This window comes from Pygocentrus nattereri, unplaced genomic scaffold (assembly GCF_015220715.1).
Source record: "Pygocentrus nattereri isolate fPygNat1 unplaced genomic scaffold, fPygNat1.pri scaffold_130_arrow_ctg1, whole genome shotgun sequence".
Classification (NCBI taxonomy): domain Eukaryota; kingdom Metazoa; phylum Chordata; class Actinopteri; order Characiformes; family Serrasalmidae; genus Pygocentrus; species Pygocentrus nattereri.
This window is the reverse complement of record NW_023618293.1, coordinates 2,509-19,406: the sequence shown is the minus strand read 5'-3', so window position 1 is coordinate 19,406 and position 16,898 is coordinate 2,509. Positions and strand designations below refer to the sequence as shown.

General features: G+C 39.4%; 11 non-coding genes and 1 pseudogene across 11 annotated transcripts; all 12 read left to right on the top strand.

Moving 5' to 3' along the window:
• Nucleotides 1-1,002: 1,002 nt before the first annotated feature.
• LOC119262979 lies at nucleotides 1,003-1,121 on the top strand. The gene has a single exon (XR_005130040.1). It is a non-coding gene; the product is annotated as a 5S ribosomal RNA (ribosomal RNA).
• Nucleotides 1,122-2,172: 1,051 nt separating this feature from the next.
• On the top strand, nucleotides 2,173-2,291 carry LOC119262974. Its single transcript, XR_005130036.1, has one exon. It is a non-coding gene; the product is annotated as a 5S ribosomal RNA (ribosomal RNA).
• Nucleotides 2,292-3,539: 1,248 nt separating this feature from the next.
• Nucleotides 3,540-3,658, top strand: LOC119262972. The gene has a single exon (XR_005130034.1). It is a non-coding gene; the product is annotated as a 5S ribosomal RNA (ribosomal RNA).
• A 1,051-nt stretch (nucleotides 3,659-4,709) lies between these two features.
• LOC119262975 lies at nucleotides 4,710-4,829 on the top strand (annotated as a pseudogene).
• Nucleotides 4,830-7,689: 2,860 nt separating this feature from the next.
• Nucleotides 7,690-7,808, top strand: LOC119262977. The gene has a single exon (XR_005130038.1). It is a non-coding gene; the product is annotated as a 5S ribosomal RNA (ribosomal RNA).
• Nucleotides 7,809-8,859: 1,051 nt separating this feature from the next.
• On the top strand, nucleotides 8,860-8,978 carry LOC119262971. The gene has a single exon (XR_005130033.1). It is a non-coding gene; the product is annotated as a 5S ribosomal RNA (ribosomal RNA).
• A 1,251-nt stretch (nucleotides 8,979-10,229) lies between these two features.
• On the top strand, nucleotides 10,230-10,348 carry LOC119262976. Its single transcript, XR_005130037.1, has one exon. It is a non-coding gene; the product is annotated as a 5S ribosomal RNA (ribosomal RNA).
• Nucleotides 10,349-11,400: 1,052 nt separating this feature from the next.
• Nucleotides 11,401-11,519, top strand: LOC119262970. Its single transcript, XR_005130032.1, has one exon. It is a non-coding gene; the product is annotated as a 5S ribosomal RNA (ribosomal RNA).
• Nucleotides 11,520-12,769: 1,250 nt separating this feature from the next.
• On the top strand, nucleotides 12,770-12,888 carry LOC119262968. The gene has a single exon (XR_005130030.1). It is a non-coding gene; the product is annotated as a 5S ribosomal RNA (ribosomal RNA).
• A 1,052-nt stretch (nucleotides 12,889-13,940) lies between these two features.
• On the top strand, nucleotides 13,941-14,059 carry LOC119262973. Its single transcript, XR_005130035.1, has one exon. It is a non-coding gene; the product is annotated as a 5S ribosomal RNA (ribosomal RNA).
• A 1,247-nt stretch (nucleotides 14,060-15,306) lies between these two features.
• Nucleotides 15,307-15,426, top strand: LOC119262969. Its single transcript, XR_005130031.1, has one exon. It is a non-coding gene; the product is annotated as a 5S ribosomal RNA (ribosomal RNA).
• Nucleotides 15,427-16,478: 1,052 nt separating this feature from the next.
• LOC119262978 lies at nucleotides 16,479-16,598 on the top strand. Its single transcript, XR_005130039.1, has one exon. It is a non-coding gene; the product is annotated as a 5S ribosomal RNA (ribosomal RNA).
• The last annotated feature ends 300 nt before the right edge of the window (nucleotides 16,599-16,898 follow it).

Sequence of the window (16,898 nt, the reverse complement as noted above, 5' to 3'; positions counted from 1 at the left end):
TTCTAAAAAAAGTTTAAAATATCCAATAAATTTCGTTCCACTTCACAATTGTGTCCCACTTGTTGTTGATTCTTCACAAAAAATTACAATTTCATATCTTTATGTTTGAAGCCTGAAATGTGGCAAAAGGTTGAAAAGTTCAAGGGGGCTGAATACTTTTGCAACCCACTGTATGTTTAACTTTGCGCTTATCAAGCCAAAGCTGTACACTGTTCTTGTGATTTGAAGCTCTTTAGTATCACCTGCTCTCTGCATAGGAAAACCTATTGTTTCCAAAATGATGGAAATCAGCACTACGTGTTTTTACTCTTTCCTTAATGTTTGGAAGTCGTTAGTACTTTATATTGCACTACAGGAAGAAAAATACACACATTGCAATAATATTATTGGACAAAAATGTGTAACGTCCTGTGTTTTAAATCTTGAACATTTGGCCGACAGGGAAATAGTAGTTCACAAGCTGCCAGTACGTGGAGAAAGAAAAAAAACATTCAGTTTTGCTGAACGTGGATTGAAAAAGAAGCCATTTGAAAAGAATTTTAGAAATATTAATTTCAAACAATTAAGCGCAACTGAGTGAACACCGCACATACCCTAGTCTGAGAAGTAAACAAAAAAAAAGTCCCTTTTTTTGTCGTTAATAACCTCTTTAATTTTTGTCAATTATGACCCCCTGAGAAGGAAGCTTTTCAAATATTGAAAAAGTCCCACATAGATAGAAAAGGTTTAAGTCACAGCTAAACCAGGTTTTCGTGTTTACTTGTAGGCCTTTAATTTAATGAAACGGTCCTTTGACGTTGCTGCTGTTTGTCCTCCGCACAGCGATGACTTTGTAGTGAGGACTTTTATTTTGATAAAAAAACATGAATGAATAAAAATGCGGGTCAGTCAGTGATCCGTGCTGTTCCAGCAGCAGAACTCTTATAGTTTTCTAATGGTCTCCAAATGGCACGCTGCTCTTGGCTCAGCATTATAAATAGTCTTAAGCACAGCGTCTCTATCGCTTACGGCCATACCAGCCTGAGAACGCCCGATCTCGTCTGATCTCGGAAGCTAAGCAGGGTCGGGCCTGGTTAGTACTTGGATGGGAGACCGCCTGGGAATACCAGGTGCTGTAAGCTTTTTCACACCGAAGCACACACTTTCCAGTTTTTTTTTCCCTCTTTTACTCTTATTTTCTTTCATCGTCCCGTATTTACAGGGCGTTCGGTTACAGGCATCAGTGTATTGATAGTGTGAGATGAAACAAACAAAATAAACACCTGCCAATGTAATTAGTCAACTATCTGCTCATCATATGAACCCTTTTCTTACAGCCTATTTGACCACAGTGCAATTTCTCTGAAGTGTCATTCATTATTCTGAGCTGATTATGAATTAATACAAATACAAATACAAAAACAACCTTTACGGCATGTAATCACATACAACAACAGCCTGTTTCTCTGACAACGGACACGGTTCCTGTACAGATGAATGATTATGAAATTAGTACTTTTTAAAACCGCCGTGAACATTTTCACATGGAAATTAAAGGTAGAAAAGGTGAAGCTCGTAGTGATTGCTGTATTTCCTTGTAGGATTCTAGTATTGGTGCATGATTTCTTCTTAAATGAATGAGATGCAATGATTTTAATCTGACACTGGGGGGCAATGCTGAGCACATGTACATATAAGAAGTATCCAAAGGAGCACAGGTGAATATCATGCAGGCCGCTCAGGTTTTTTTTTGGTTTCCTTATGCTTTGTTTTACGTTTTTTTTCCCCCTAAATCAGGCTTTAGAAGAAACTCAGTGAAATGTTTCTTTGCTCAAACTGTGGAAAGAAACTTGTAAATGACAAGAAACCTCTGGACATCCTTTCAGTTGCTGCATGAAGCCAGTAGTGCTCTAAGAGGCCTTTGAGGCAGATTGTAAGTTTGAACTGGGCAAAAGTTATCATATTCCTATTCCGCTCTTCGTTTTAGAAATCAGTCCTACAACTTTGGTTCTGTGGTTTAAACACTGCGACGACATTGGAGGGGACACTTTTCTTTTGATGAAACAAATCGGTCACTTACTGATCTGTGTTGCTTTTAGGGCAGCAGAGCTCTTTTAGTTTTCTGATAGTCTCTGAATGACGTGCTGCTCTTAGTCCAGACCTCTAAATAGCCTTATCCACAGCGTCGCTGTCGCTTACGGCCACACCACCCTGAGAACGCCCGATCTCGTCCGATCGCGGAAGCTAAGCCGGGTCGGGCCTGGTTAGTACTTGGGTGGGAGACGGCCTGGGAATACCAGGTGCTGTAAGCTTTTTCATGCTGAAACTCTTTCTCTTCTTTCCTTTTGCTCCCCTTAATCTTTTTCACCCACTATCAAACACTCTACAAAGTGTTGTGTTACAGATTTTAGCATTATGACAGAAAAAAATAAGCAAGAAGAAGAAATAAATAAAATAATCAGGCCTGAATAATGAGTGGACTAGCCAGTCCGCTTCAGCAAACTCCTCTTATATTTGTGTTCCCAACTAACTCTTACATTGTTAATATCTCTCAGTTAAATACTACTGGTTTTACGATACACAAAATGGAGAGTGAAGGTGAGCTTTAATGACTTTTTGTAATATCGATATCCCCTGTGGCTTAAATCATTCCATAATGTCATTTTCAGTCTATCTTTTTACCAGCAAACACTTCATGATGTGATGAGGACATTCTTGTGTGTGTATATATGTTTAACTTTGCGCTTATCAAGCCAAAGCTGTACACTGTTCTTGTGATTTGAAGCTCTTTAGTATCACCTGCTCTCTGCATAGGAAAACCTATTGTTTCCAAAATGATGGAAATCAGCACTACGTGTTTTTACTCTGTCCTTAATGTTTGGAAGTCGTTAGTACTTTATATTGCACTACAGGAAGAAAAATACACACATTGCAATAATATTATTGGACAAAAATCTGTAACGTCCTGTGTTTTAAATCTTGAACATTTGGCCGACAGGGAAATAGTAGTTCACAAGCTGCCAGTACGCGGAGAAAGAAAAAAAACATTCAGTTTTGCTGAACGTGGATTGAAAAAGAAGCCATTTGAAAAGAATTTTAGAAATATTAATTTCAAACAATTAAGCGCAACTGAGTGAACACCGCACATACCCTAGTCTGAGAAGTAAACAAAAAAAAGTCCCTTTTTTTGTCGTTAATAACCTCTTTCATTTTTGTCAATTATGACCCCCTGTAAGAAGGAAGCTTTTCAAATATTGAAAAAGTCCCACATAGATAGAAAAGGTTTAAGTCACAGCTAAACCAGGTTTTCGGGTTTACTTGTCGCCCTTTAATTTAATGAAACGGTCCTTTGACGTTGCTGCTGTTTTTCCTCCGCACAGCGATGACTTTGTAGTGAGGACTTTTATTTTGATTAAAAAAAATATATGAATAAAAATGCCGGTCGGTCAGTGATCCGTGCTGTTCCAGCAGCAGAACTCTTATAGTTTTCTAATGGTCTCCAAATGGCACGCTGCTCTTGGCTCAGCATTATAAATAGTCTTATCCAGAGCAGCCCTGTCGCTTACGGCCATACCAGCCTGAGAACGCCCGATCTCGTCTGATCTCGGAAGCTAAGCAGGGTCGGGCCTGGTTAGTACTTGGATGGGAGACCGCCTGGGAATACCAGGTGCTGTAAGCGTTTTCACACCGAAGCACACACTTTCCAGTTTTTTTTTCCCTCTTTTACTCTTATTTTCTTTCATCGTCCCGTATTTACAGGGCGTTCGGTTACAGGCATCAGTGTATTGATAGTGTGAGATGAAACAAACAAAATAAACACCTGCCAATGTAATTAGTCAACTATCTGCTCATCATATGAACCCTTTTCTTACAGCCTATTTGACCACAGTGCAATTTCTCTGAAGTGTCATTCATTATTCTGAGCTGATTATGAATTAATACAAATACAAATACAAAAACAACCTTTACGGCATGTAATCACATACAACAACAGCCTGTTTCTCTGACAACGGACACGGTTCCTGTACAGATGAATGATTATGAAATTAGTACTTTTTAAAACCGCCGTGAACATTTTCACATGGAAATTAAAGGTAGAAAAGGTGAAGCTCGTAGTGATTGCTGTATTTCCTTGTAGGATTCTAGTATTGGTGCATGATTTCTTCTTAAATGAATGAGATGCAATGATTTTAATCTGACACTGGGGGGCAATGCTGAGCACATGTACATATAAGAAGTATCCAAAGGAGCACAGGTGAATATCATGCAGGCCGCTCAGGTTTTTTTTTGGTTTCCTTATGCTTTGTTTTACGTTTTTTTTCCCCCTAAATCAGGCTTTAGAAGAAACTCAGTGAAATGTTTCTTTGCTCAAACTGTGGAAAGAAACTTGTAAATGACAAGAAACCTCTGGACATCCTTTCAGTTGCTGCATGAAGCCAGTAGTGCTCTAAGAGGCCTTTGAGGCAGATTGTAAGTTTGAACTGGGCAAAAGTTATCATATTCCTATTCCGCTCTTCGTTTTAGAAATCAGTCCTACAACTTTGGTTCTGTGGTTTAAACACTGCGACGACATTGGAGGGGACACTTTTCTTTTGATGAAACAAATCGGTCACTTACTGATCTGTGTTGCTTTTAGGGCAGCAGAGCTCTTTTAGTTTTCTGATAGTCTCTGAATGACGTGCTGCTCTTAGTCCAGACCTCTAAATAGCCTTATCCACAGCGTCGCTGTCGCTTACGGCCACACCACCCTGAGAACGCCCGATCTCGTCCTTATCGCGGAAGCTAAGCCGGGTCGGGCCTGGTTAGTACTTGGATGGGAGACGGCCTGGGAATACCAGGTGCTGTAAGCTTTTTCATGCTGAAACTCTTTCTCTTCTTTCCTTTTGCTCCCCTTAATCTTTTTCACCCACTATCAAACACTCTACAAAGTGTTGTGTTACAGATTTTAGCATTATGACAGAAAAAAATAAGCAAGAAGAAGAAATGAATAAAATAATCATGCCTGAATAATGAGTGGACTAGCCAGTCCGCTTCAGCAAACTCCTCTTATATTTGTGTTCCCAACTAACTCTTACATTGTTAATATCTCTCAGTTAAATACTACTGGTTTTACGATACACAAAATGGAGAGTGAAGGTGAGCTTTAATGACTTTTTGTAATATCGATATCCCCTGTGGCTTAAATCATTCCATAATGTCATTTTCAGTCTATCTTTTTACCAGCAAACACTTCATGATGTGATGAGGACATTCTTGTGTGTGTACATACAGTGGGTTGCAAAAGTATTCAGCCCCCTTGAACTTTTCAACCTTTTGCCACATTTCAGGCTTCAAACATAAAGATATGAAATTGACATTTTTTGTGAAGAGTCAACAACAAGTGGGACACAATCGTGAAGTGGAACGAAATTTGTTGGATATTTTAAACTTTTTTTAGAAATAAAAAACTGAAAAGTGGGGCGTGCAATATTATTCAGCCCCCTTGCTTTAATACTTTGTAGCGCCACCTTTTGCTGTGATTACAGCTGCAAGTGGCTTGGGGTACGTCTCTGTCAGTCTTGCACATCGAGAGACTGAAATTTTTGCCCATTCTTCCTTGCAAAACAGCTCGAGCTCAGTGAAGTTGGATGGAGAGCGTTTGTGAACAGCAGTTTTCAGCTCTTTCCACAGATTCTCGATTGGATTCAGGTCTGGACTTTGACTTGGCCATTCTAACACCTGGATACGTTTATTTGTGAACCATTCCATTGTAGATGTTGCTTTATGTTTTGGATCATTGTCTTGTTGGAAGATAAATCTCCGTCCCAGTCTCAGGTCTTTTGCAGACTCCAACAGGTTTTCTTCCAGAATGGTCCTGTATTTGGCTCCATCCATCTTCCCATCAATATTAACCATCTTCCCTGTCCCTGCTGAAGAAAAGCAGGCCCAAACCATGATGCTGCCACCACCATGTTTGACAGTGGGGATGGTGTGTTCAGGGTGATGAGCTGTATTGCTTTTACGCCAAACATAAGTTCGATTTTGGTTTCATCTGACCAGAGCACCTTCTTCCACATGTTTGGTGTGTCTCCCAGGTGGCTTGTGGCAAACATTAAATGAGACTTTTTATGGATATCTTTGAGAAATGGCTTTTTCTTGCCACTCTTCCATAAAGCCCAGATTTGTGCAGTGTACCACTGATCGTTGTCCTATGGACAAAGTCTCCCACCTCAGCTGTAGATCTCTGCAGTTCATCCAGAGTGATCATGGGCCTCTTGGCTGCATCTATGATCAGTCTTCTCCTTGTTTGAGCTGAAAGTTTAGAGGGACGGCCGGGTCTTGGTAGATTTGCAGTGGTCTGATGCTCCTTCCATTTCAATATGATCGCTTGCACAGTGCTCCTTGAGATGTTTAAAGCTTGGGAAATCTTTTTCTATGCAAATCCGGCTTTAAACCTCTCCACAACAGTATCTCGGACCTGCCTGGTGTGTTCCTTGGTCTTCATGATGCTCTCTGCGCTTTAAACAGAACTCTGAGACTATCACAGAGCAGGTGCATTTATACGGAGACTTAATTACACACAGGTGGATTCTATTTATCATCATCAGTCATTTAGGTCAACATTGGATCATTCAGAGATCCTCACTGAACTTCTGGAGTGAGTTTGCTGCACTGAAAGTAAAGGGGCTGAATAATATTGCACGCCCCACTTTTCAGTTTTTTATTTCTAAAAAAAGTTTAAAATATCCAATAAATTTCGTTCCACTTCACAATTGTGTCCCACTTGTTGTTGATTCTTCACAAAAAATTACAATTTCATATCTTTATGTTTGAAGCCTGAAATGTGGCAAAAGGTTGAAAAGTTCAAGGGGGCTGAATACTTTTGCAACCCACTGTATGTTTAACTTTGCGCTTATCAAGCCAAAGCTGTACACTGTTCTTGTGATTTGAAGCTCTTTAGTATCACCTGCTCTCTGCATAGGAAAACCTATTGTTTCCAAAATGATGGAAATCAGCACTACGTGTTTTTACTCTGTCCTTAATGTTTGGAAGTCGTTAGTACTTTATATTGCACTACAGGAAGAAAAATACACACATTGCAATAATATTATTGGACAAAAATCTGTAACGTCCTGTGTTTTAAATCTTGAACATTTGGCCGACAGGGAAATAGTAGTTCACAAGCTGCCAGTACGCGGAGAAAGAAAAAAAACATTCAGTTTTGCTGAACGTGGATTGAAAAAGAAGCCATTTGAAAAGAATTTTAGAAATATTAATTTCAAACAATTAAGCGCAACTGAGTGAACACCGCACATACCCTAGTCTGAGAAGTAAACAAAAAAAAAGTCCCTTTTTTTGTCGTTAATAACCTCTTTCATTTTTGTCAATTATGACCCCCTGTAGAAGGAAGCTTTTCAAATATTGAAAAAGTCCCACATAGATAGAAAAGGTTTAAGTCACAGCTAAACCAGGTTTTCGTGTTTACTTGTAGGCCTTTAATTTAATGAAACGGTCCTTTGACGTTGCTGCTGTTTGTCCTCCGCACAGCGATGACTTTGTAGTGAGGACTTTTATTTTGATTAAAAAAACATATATGAATAAAAATGCGGGTCAGTCAGTGATCCGTGCTGTTCTAGCAGCAGAACTCTTATAGTTTTCTAATGGTCTCCAAATGGCACGCTGCTCTTGGTTCAGCATTATAAATAGTCTTATCCACAGCGATCGCTAGTCGCTTACGGCCATACCACCCTGAGAACGCCCGATCTCGTCTGATCTCGGAAGCTAAGCAGGGTCGGGCCTGGTTAGTACTTGGATGGGAGACCGCCTGGGAATACCAGGTGCTGTAAGCTTTTTCACACCGAAGCACACACTTTCCAGTTTTTTTTTCCCTCTTTTACTCTTATTTTCTTTCATCGTCCCGTATTTACAGGGCGTTCGGTTACAGGCATCAGTGTATTGATAGTGTGAGATGAAACAAACAAAATAAACACCTGCCAATGTAATTAGTCAACTATCTGCTCATCATATGAACCCTTTTCTTACAGCCTATTTGACCACAGTGCAATTTCTCTGAAGTGTCATTCATTATTCTGAGCTGATTATGAATTAATACAAATACAAATACAAAAACAACCTTTACGGCATGTAATCACATACAACAACAGCCCGTTTCTCTGACAACGGACACGGTTCCTGTACAGATGAATGATTATGAAATTAGTACTTTTTAAAACCGCCGTGAACATTTTCACATGGAAATTAAAGGTAGAAAAGGTGAAGCTCGTAGTGATTGCTGTATTTCCTTGTAGGATTCTAGTATTGGTGCATGATTTCTTCTTAAATGAATGAGATGCAATGATTTTAATCTGAAACTGGGGGGCAATGCTGAGCACATGTACATATAAGAAGTATCCAAAGGAGCACAGGTGAATATCATGCAGGCCGCTCAGGTTTTTTTTTGGTTTCCTTATGCTTTGTTTTACGTTTTTTTTCCCCCTAAATCAGGCTTTAGAAGAAACTCAGTGAAATGTTTCTTTGCTCAAACTGTGGAAAGAAACTTGTAAATGACAAGAAACCTCTGGACATCCTTTCAGTTACTGCATGAAGCCAGTAGTGCTCTAAGAGGCCTTTGAGGCAGATTGTAAGTTTGAACTGGGCAAAAGTTATCATATTCCTATTCCGCTCTTCGTTTTAGAAATCAGTCCAACAACTTTGGTTCTGTGGTTTAAACACTGCGACGACATTGGAGGGGACACTTTTCTTTTGATGAAACAAATCGGTCACTTACTGATCTGTGTTGCTTTTAGGGCAGCAGAGCTCTTTTAGTTTTCTGATAGTCTCTGAATGACGTGCTGCTCTTAGTCCAGACCTCTAAATAGCCTTATCCACAGCGTCGCTGTCGCTTACGGCCATACCACCCTGAGAACGCCCGATCTCGTCTGATCTCGGAAGCTAAGCAGGGTCGGGCCTGGTTAGTACTTGGATGGGAGACGGCCTGGGAATACCAGGTGCTGTAAGCTTTTTCATACTGAAACTCTTTCTCTTCTTTCCTTTTGCTCCCCTTAATCTTTTTCACCCACTATCAAACACTCTACAAAGTGTTGTGTTACAGATTTTAGCACTATGACAGAAAAAAATAAGCAAGAAGAAGAAATAAATAAAATAATCAGGCCTGAATAATGAGTGGACTAGCCAGTCCGCTTCAGCAAACTCCTCTTATATTTGTGTTCCCAACTAACTCTTACATTGTTAATATCTCTCAGTTAAATACTACTGGTTTTACGATACACAAAATGGAGAGTGAAGGTGAGCTTTAATGACTTTTTGTAATATCGATATCCCCTGTGGCTTAAATCATTCCATAATGTCATTTTCAGTCTATCTTTTTACCAGCAAACACTTCATGATGTGATGAGGACATTCTTGTGTGTGTGTATATATGTTTAACTTTGCGCTTATCAAGCCAAAGCTGTACACTGTTCTTGTGATTTGAAGCTCTTTAGTATCACCTGCTCTCTGCATAGGAAAACCTATTGTTTCCAAAATGATGGAAATCAGCACTACGTGTTTTTACTCTTTCCTTAATGTTTGGAAGTCGTTAGTACTTTATATTGCACTACAGGAAGAAAAATACACACATTGCAATAATATTATTGGACAAAAATTTGTAACGTCCTGTGTTTTAAATCTTGAACATTTGGCCGACAGGGAAATAGTAGTTCACAAGCTGCCAGTACGTGGAGAAAGAAAAAAAACATTCAGTTTTGCTGAACGTGGATTGAAAAAGAAGCCATTTGAAAAGAATTTTAGAAATATTAATTTCAAACAATTAAGCGCAACTGAGTGAACACCGCACATACCCTAGTCTGAGAAGTAAACAAAAAAAAGTCCCTTTTTTTGTCGTTAATAACCTCTTTAATTTTTGTCAATTATGACCCCCCTGAGAAGGAAGCTTTTCAAATATTGAAAAAGTCCCACATAGATAGAAAAGGTTTAAGTCACAGCTAAACCAGGTTTTCGTGTTTACTTGTAGGCCTTTTAATTTAATGAAACGGTCCTTTGACGTTGCTGCTGTTTGTCCTCCGCACAGCGATGACTTTGTAGTGAGGACTTTTATTTTGATAAAAAAACATAATATGAATAAAAATGCGGGTCAGTCAGTGATCCGTGCTGTTCTAGCAGCAGAACTCTTATAGTTTTCTAATGGTCTCCAAATGGCACGCTGCTCTTGGCTCAGCATTATAAATAGTCTTATCCAGAGCATCGCTGTCGCTTACGGCCATACCACCCTGAGAACGCCCGATCTCGTCTGATCTCGGAAGCTAAGCAGGGTCGGGCCTGGTTAGTACTTGGATGGGAGACCGCCTGGGAATACCAGGTGCTGTAAGCTTTTTCACACCGAAGCACACACTTTCCAGTTTTTTTTTCCCTCTTTTACTCTTATTTTCTTTCATCGTCCCGTATTTACAGGGCGTTCGGTTACAGGCATCAGTGTATTGATAGTGTGAGATGAAACAAACAAAATAAACACCTGCCAATGTAATTAGTCAACTATCTGCTCATCATATGAACCCTTTTCTTACAGCCTATTTGACCACAGTGCAATTTCTCTGAAGTGTCATTCATTATTCTGAGCTGATTATGAATTAATACAAATACAAATACAAAAACAACCTTTACGGCATGTAATCACATACAACAACAGCCTGTTTCTCTGACAACGGACACGGTTCCTGTACAGATGAATGATTATGAAATTAGTACTTTTTAAAACCGCCGTGAACATTTTCACATGGAAATTAAAGGTAGAAAAGGTGAAGCTCGTAGTGATTGCTGTATTTCCTTGTAGGATTCTAGTATTGGTGCATGATTTCTTCTTAAATGAATGAGATGCAATGATTTTAATCTGACACTGGGGGGCAATGCTGAGCACATGTACATATAAGAAGTATCCAAAGGAGCACAGGTGAATATTATGCAGGCCGCTCAGGTTTTTTTTTGGTTTCCTTATGCTTTGTTTTACGTTTTTTTCCCCCCTAAATCAGGCTTTAGAAGAAACTCAGTGAAATGTTTCTTTGCTCAAACTGTGGAAAGAAACTTGTAAATGACAAGAAACCTCTGGACATCCTTTCAGTTGCTGCATGAAGCCAGTAGTGCTCTAAGAGGCCTTTGAGGCAGATTGTAAGTTTGAACTGGGCAAAAGTTATCATATTCCTATTCCGCTCTTCGTTTTAGAAATCAGTCCTACAACTTTGGTTCTGTGGTTTAAACACTGCGACGACATTGGAGGGGACACTTTTCTTTTGATGAAACAAATCGGTCACTTACTGATCTGTGTTGCTTTTAGGGCAGCAGAGCTCTTTTAGTTTTCTGATAGTCTCTGAATGACGTGCTGCTCTTAGTCCAGACCTCTAAATAGTCCTTATCCACAGCGTCGCTGTCGCTTACGGCCATACCACCCTGAGAACGCCCGATCTCGTCTGATCTCGGAAGCTAAGCAGGGTCGGGCCTGGTTAGTACTTGGATGGGAGACGGCCTGGGAATACCAGGTGCTGTAAGCTTTTTCATACTGAAACTCTTTCTCTTCTTTCCTTTTGCTCCCCTTAATCTTTTTCACCCACTATCAAACACTCTACAAAGTGTTGTGTTACAGATTTTAGCATTATGACAGAAAAAAATAAGCAAGAAGAAGAAATAAATAAAATAATCAGGCCTGAATAATGAGTGGACTAGCCAGTCCGCTTCAGCAAACTCCTCTTATATTTGTGTTCCCAACTAACTCTTACATTGTTAATATCTCTCAGTTAAATACTACTGGTTTTACGATACACAAAATGGAGAGTGAAGGTGAGCTTTAATGACTTTTTGTAATATCGATATCCCCTGTGGCTTAAATCATTCCATAATGTCATTTTCAGTCTATCTTTTTACCAGCAAACACTTCATGATGTGATGAGGACATTCTTGTGTGTGTGTATATATGTTTAACTTTGCGCTTATCAAGCCAAAGCTGTACACTGTTCTTGTGATTTGAAGCTCTTTAGTATCACCTGCTCTCTGCATAGGAAAACCTATTGTTTCCAAAATGATGGAAATCAGCACTACGTGTTTTTACTCTTTCCTTAATGTTTGGAAGTCGTTAGTACTTTATATTGCACTACAGGAAGAAAAATACACACATTGCAATAATATTATTGGACAAAAATGTGTAACGTCCTGTGTTTTAAATCTTGAACATTTGGCCGACAGGGAAATAGTAGTTCACAAGCTGCCAGTACGTGGAGAAAGAAAAAAAACATTCAGTTTTGCTGAACGTGGATTGAAAAAGAAGCCATTTGAAAAGATTTTTAGAAATATTATTTTCAAACAATTAAGCGCAACTGAGTGAACACCGCACATACCCTAGTCTGAGAAGTAAACAAAAAAAAGTCCCTTTTTTTGTCGTTAATAACCTCTTTAATTTTTAGTCAATTATGACCCCCCTGAGAAGGAAGCTTTTCAAATATTGAAAAAGTCCCACATAGATAGAAAAGGTTTAAGTCACAGCTAAACCAGGTTTTCGTGTTTACTTGTAGCCCTTTAATTTAATGAAACGGTCCTTTGACGTTGCTGCTGTTTGTCCTCCGCACAGCGATGACTTTGTAGTGAGGACTTTTATTTTGATAAAAAAACATAATGAATAAAAATGCGGGTCAGTCAGTGATCCGTGCTGTTCTAGCAGCAGAACTCTTATAGTTTTCTAATGGTCTCCAAATGGCACGCTGCTCTTGGCTTCAGCATTATAAATAGTCTTATCCAGAGCATCGCTGTCGCTTACGGCCATACCACCCTGAGAACGCCCGATCTCGTCTGATCTCGGAAGCTAAGCAGGGTCGGGCCTGGTTAGTACTTGGATGGGAGACCGCCTGGGAATACCAGGTGCTGTAAGCTTTTTCACACCGAAGCACACACTTTCCAGTTTTTTTTTCCCTCTTTTACTCTTATTTTCTTTCATCGTCCCGTATTTACAGGGCGTTCGGTTACAGGCATCAGTGTATTGATAGTGTGAGATGAAACAAACAAAATAAACACCTGCCAATGTAATTAGTCAACTATCTGCTCATCATATGAACCCTTTTCTTACAGCCTATTTGACCACAGTGCAATTTCTCTGAAGTGTCATTCATTATTCTGAGCTGATTATGAATTAATACAAATACAAATACAAAAACAACCTTTACGGCATGTAATCACATACAACAACAGCCTGTTTCTCTGACAACGGACACGGTTCCTGTACAGATGAATGATTATGAAATTAGTACTTTTTAAAACCGCCGTGAACATTTTCACATGGAAATTAAAGGTAGAAAAGGTGAAGCTCGTAGTGATTGCTGTATTTCCTTGTAGGATTCTAGTATTGGTGCATGATTTCTTCTTAAATGAATGAGATGCAATGATTTTAATCTGACACTGGGGGGCAATGCTGAGCACATGTACATATAAGAAGTATCCAAAGGAGCACAGGTGAATATTATGCAGGCCGCTCAGGTTTTTTTTTGGTTTCCTTATGCTTTGTTTTACGTTTTTTTCCCCCCTAAATCAGGCTTTAGAAGAAACTCAGTGAAATGTTTCTTTGCTCAAACTGTGGAAAGAAACTTGTAAATGACAAGAAACCTCTGGACATCCTTTCAGTTGCTGCATGAAGCCAGTAGTGCTCTAAGAGGCCTTTGAGGCAGATTGTAAGTTTGAACTGGGCAAAAGTTATCATATTCCTATTCCGCTCTTCGTTTTAGAAATCAGTCCTACAACTTTGGTTCTGTGGTTTAAACACTGCGACGACATTGGAGGGGACACTTTTCTTTTGATGAAACAAATCGGTCACTTACTGATCTGTGTTGCTTTTAGGGCAGCAGAGCTCTTTTAGTTTTCTGATAGTCTCTGAATGACGTGCTGCTCTTAGTCCAGACCTCTAAATAGTCCTTATCCACAGCGTCGCTGTCGCTTACGGCCTTACCACCCTGAGAACGCTTGATCTTGTCTGATCTCGCAAGCTAAGCAGGGTTGGGCCTGGTTAGTACTTGGATGGGAGACTGCCTGGGAATACCAGGTGCTGTAAGCTTTTTCATACTGAAACTCTTTCTCTTCTTTCCTTTTGCTCCCCTTAATCTTTTTCACCCACTATCAAACACTCTACAAAGTGTTGTGTTACAGATTTTAGCACTATGACAGAAAAAAATAAGCAAGAAGAAGAAATAAATAAAATAATCAGGCCTGAATAATGAGTGGACTAGCCAGTCCGCTTCAGCAAACTCCTCTTATATTTGTGTTCCCAACTAACTCTTACATTGTTAATATCTCTCAGTTAAATACTACTGGTTTTACGATACACAAAATGGAGAGTGAAGGTGAGCTTTAATGACTTTTTGTAATATCGATATCCCCTGTGGCTTAAATCATTCCATAATGTCATTTTCAGTCTATCTTTTTACCAGCAAACACTTCATGATGTGATGAGGACATTCTTGTGTGTGTATATATGTTTAACTTTGCGCTTATCAAGCCAAAGCTGTACACTGTTCTTGTGATTTGAAGCTCTTTAGTATCACCTGCTCTCTGCATAGGAAAACCTATTGTTTCCAAAATGATGGAAATCAGCACTACGTGTTTTTACTCTGTCCTTAATGTTTGGAAGTCGTTAGTACTTTATATTGCACTACAGGAAGAAAAATACACACATTGCAATAATATTATTGGACAAAAATCTGTAACGTCCTGTGTTTTAAATCTTGAACATTTGGCCGACAGGGAAATAGTAGTTCACAAGCTGCCAGTACGTGGAGAAAGAAAAAAAACATTCAGTTTTGCTGAACGTGGATTGAAAAAGAAGCCATTTGAAAAGAATTTTAGAAATATTAATTTCAAACAATTAAGCGCAACTGAGTGAACACCGCACATACCCTAGTCTGAGAAGTAAACAAAAAAAAAGTCCCTTTTTTTGTCGTTAATAACCTCTTTCATTTTTGTCAATTATGACCCCCTGAGAAGGAAGCTTTTCAAATATTGAAAAAGTCCCACATAGATAGAAAAGGTTTAAGTCACAGCTAAACCAGGTTTTCGGGTTTACTTGTAGGCCTTTAATTTAATGAAACGGTCCTTTGACGTTGCTGCTGTTTGTCCTCCGCACAGCGATGACTTTGTAGTGAGGACTTTTATTTTGATAAAAAAACATAAATGAATAAAAATGCGGGTCAGTCAGTGATCCGTGCTGTTCTAGCAGCAGAACTCTTATAGTTTTCTAATGGTCTCCAAATGGCACGCTGCTCTTGGTTCAGCATTATAAATAGTCTTAGCACAGCAGTCGCTGTCGCTTACGGCCATACCAGCCCTGAGAACGCCCGATCTCGTCTGATCTCGGAAGCTAAGCAGGGTCGGGCCTGGTTAGTACTTGGATGGGAGACCGCCTGGGAATACCAGGTGCTGTAAGCTTTTTCACACCGAAGCACACACTTTCCAGTTTTTTTTTCCCTCTTTTACTCTTATTTTCTTTCATCGTCCCGTATTTACAGGGCGTTCGGTTACAGGCATCAGTGTATTGATAGTGTGAGATGAAACAAACAAAATAAACACCTGCCAATGTAATTAGTCAACTATCTGCTCATCATATGAACCCTTTTCTTACAGCCTATTTGACCACAGTGCAATTTCTCTGAAGTGTCATTCATTATTCTGAGCTGATTATGAATTAATACAAATACAAATACAAAAACAACCTTTACGGCATGTAATCACATACAACAACAGCCTGTTTCTCTGACAACGGACACGGTTCCTGTACAGATGAATGATTATGAAATTAGTACTTTTTAAAACCGCCGTGAACATTTTCACATGGAAATTAAAGGTAGAAAAGGTGAAGCTCGTAGTGATTGCTGTATTTCCTTGTAGGATTCTAGTATTGGTGCATGATTTCTTCTTAAATGAATGAGATGCAATGATTTTAATCTGAAACTGGGGGGCAATGCTGAGCACATGTACATATAAGAAGTATCCAAAGGAGCACAGGTGAATATCATGCAGGCCGCTCAGGTTTTTTTTTGGTTTCCTTATGCTTTGTTTTACGTTTTTTTTCCCCCTAAATCAGGCTTTAGAAGAAACTCAGTGAAATGTTTCTTTGCTCAAACTGTGGAAAGAAACTTGTAAATGACAAGAAACCTCTGGACATCCTTTCAGTTACTGCATGAAGCCAGTAGTGCTCTAAGAGGCCTTTGAGGCAGATTGTAAGTTTGAACTGGGCAAAAGTTATCATATTCCTATTCCGCTCTTCGTTTTAGAAATCAGTCCTACAACTTTGGTTCTGTGGTTTAAACACTGCGACGACATTGGAGGGGACACTTTTCTTTTGATGAAACAAATCGGTCACTTACTGATCTGTGTTGCTTTTAGGGCAGCAGAGCTCTTTTAGTTTTCTGATAGTCTCTGAATGACGTGCTGCTCTTAGTCCAGACCTCTAAATAGCCTTATCCACAGCAGTCGCTGTCGCTTACGGCCATACCACCCTGAGAACGCCCGATCTCGTCCTGATCTCGGAAGCTAAGCAGGGTCGGGCCTGGTTAGTACTTGGATGGGAGACCGCCTGGGAATACCAGGTGCTGTAAGCTTTTTCATACTGAAACTCTTTCTTTACTTTCCTTTTGCTCCCCTTAATCTTTTTCACCCACTATCAAACACTCTACAAAGTGTTGTGTTACAGATTTTAGCATTATGACAGAAAAAAATAAGCAAGAAGAAGAAATGAATAAAATAATCATGCCTGAATAATGAGTGGACTAGCCAGTCCGCTTCAGCAAACTCCTCTTATATTTGTGTTCCCAACTAACTCTTACATTGTTAATATCTCTCAGTTAAATACTACTGGTTTTACGATACACAAAATGGAGAGTGAAGGTGAGCTTTAATGA